A 2505-nucleotide genomic window follows, 5' to 3' on the forward strand; every position below is an offset into this window, starting at 1 on the left:
ACTGGGAGAGAAAAGAAATATTTTTGTTGTCATATCGGTAATGGTATTTTTACAAAAGATTTACTTCTTTTACAAAATCTAATTGCTCATGAGATAGTTTTCTCTTTTAAACTTAGTAAACGTGCAGGTTATTGTACTTACGAGCTATGTAGTTCTGCCTGACGAAATATTCGTGCGTTTATGTTTTCGAGCGCAAGCTTAATACACTTTTCAATATGCACTATGTGAGTGCTATTCCAGTCAGTGGACGCCACTTTCAACCTCATCATCTTAATTACACACGCAGCACACACGAATAACGTTTACAAAACGTGGCCCAGCTTCATATTACAAACGAGAACAATATTTGCAAAGAGCTTACAGTCATAACGATGTTAACTTACAGTTGCTGTATAGTCGATATGGGTACAGTAAAATATCTCTTTGCTATTGTATGAGATTAATCTAAAACGGAATAAATAAAATTACATACAAATAAGATTACAAACATTTTATGTAGTACAGAAAAACTGTGTGTTACTAATTAGTTGTTACAATTTTAGGAGATAAATTCTAATATATGACATGATAAGCAATGCACATGTTTTCATTATGCAATGTTACAATGACATATAAGCAGTTTTTGGGGGCCTGTATACTGAATGTTTTTAATGGAATGTTAGGCTTAAGTTATTTTAAAAAAGTGAAAGCTTCTTCAAAGTTATTTAGGAAGGGGGTGTTAGCTGACTCTGTCTGTTCATTCAGAATGAGATCAGGAATCCGAAACCGGTCATCGTCTGAAGATAATAAACCTTTTTAAACCAAATACGTGGCTGGTCGCTGTTTTTTATAAATTATAACCCTTAGTACAACAGCCACGTTTCTCAACATGTAAGCTTTCGACAAAATAGCGTTGTTCAAGCAAACTGAAAAATTTGTGTACTACTCTCCTGTTTCGTGTGCTGCACTCGAGAAAATTAATTATGCCGCAGATGAGAGATTGATTTAAGATAGTAATATACCCTCACAAGAGATTGAAAAATTGACCTTGCTAACGAGAACTCAGGAGATGTAAATGCGGTTTTGCTGGAAGTCGTTCCTATAGACCGTCACCTTACGGCAGTAAAGCCTCTACTGATACTCTTACTTCCAATGAAAAAAGGAAGTTAGGAATATTTTCACCATCATGAAGGAAAATTACACCCGCCCCAGACCCCCGAGAGCCCTAAATCATACGCGTGAGGGTCGTTGGAAGACGGCCAGCCCCGGATCGAATGCGTCTCGCGGATATGGTTTTTAGGCCGTATTCCACATCCTACTGGGTAAGTACAGTAGTGGAAATCAGTATAAAGCCAGGGCTCCTACGATAGTAATAGTACAATGTCTGAAGCATTATGTATCGAACTTGTTATAAAAGTCGTAGATACGACGTAAAGAATCATGACGCAGTTATATAGTTTCTTTCATAACGAGAGTTCCGAAATGAGGCGTGGGCATTTTCTGGGTGGAAATTGGTATAAAGGCACTCAGTATCCTGTTGTGGCCGGCCGCGGTGCCCGAGCGGTTCTAGGCTCTGCAGTCCGGAACCGCGGGACTGCTACGGTCGCAGGTTCGAATCCTGCCTCGGGCACGGATGTGTGTGATGTCCTTAGGTTAGTTAGGTTTAAGTAGTTCTAAGTTCTAGGGGACTGATGACCTCAGATGTTAAGTCCTCCAGTGCTCAGAGCCATTTGCACCATTTGAAACCTTTTATCCTGTTGTGTCATTATATTGTTAATGCTTTAACAAAACTTCCGTCTTCCTAATTACCTCAAAAATTATCTTCCACCTTGATTGCGTTAGGGTTTGTTCTTCTTGTAATGAAATTGGCACCCACTCGTCTTGTACCGCACTTTTCAGCTAACATACGGCCTCAAATTGCCTTCCATTGCGATAAAAACACCTTGCAAGTGTTCCCCAATGGTTTACCACGGGGTTCATATCCGGCATACTTGTAGGCCAGGGCAAGGCATCGATATCTTGATCTTCAAACCACGTTGGCTGTAACAGAAACATGCACAGATGCATTATCTTGTTGAAACGTTAGGTTTTCATTCCTTAGGTCCTCATACGTTCCAATAGTCCTGCCTTTAGCATCTCAGAATACATGTTAAGATTTCACTGTAGTTCTCAGACAAGCAATGCGTATGAAACTTCCTGGCAGATTAAAACTGTGTGCCCGACCGAGACTCGAACTCGGGACCTTTGCCTTTCGCGGGCAAGCGCTCTACCAACTGAGCTACCGAAGCACGACTCAGGCCCGGTACTCACAGCCTTACTTCTGCCAGTATCTCGTCTCCTACCTTCCAAACTTTACAGAAGCTCCCCTGCGAACCTTGCAGAACTAGCACTCCTGAAGGAAAGGATATAGCGGAGACATGGCTTAGCCACAGCCTGGGGGATGTTTCGAGAATGAGATTTTCACTCTGCAGCGGAGTGTGCGCTGATATGAAACTGCGAAAGGCAAAGGTCCCGAGTTCGAGTCTC

General features: G+C 41.5%; 1 non-coding gene across 1 annotated transcript; it reads right to left on the bottom strand.

Moving 5' to 3' along the window:
• Positions 1-2193: 2193 nt before the first annotated feature.
• On the bottom strand, positions 2194-2268 carry Trnas-cga (transfer RNA serine (anticodon CGA)). Its single transcript has one exon. It is a non-coding gene; the product is annotated as a tRNA-Ser (tRNA).
• Between the last annotated feature and the right edge of the window lie 237 nt (positions 2269-2505).

The sequence above is a fragment of the Schistocerca cancellata genome, chromosome 9, assembly GCF_023864275.1.
Source record: "Schistocerca cancellata isolate TAMUIC-IGC-003103 chromosome 9, iqSchCanc2.1, whole genome shotgun sequence".
NCBI classification, from domain to species: domain Eukaryota; kingdom Metazoa; phylum Arthropoda; class Insecta; order Orthoptera; family Acrididae; genus Schistocerca; species Schistocerca cancellata.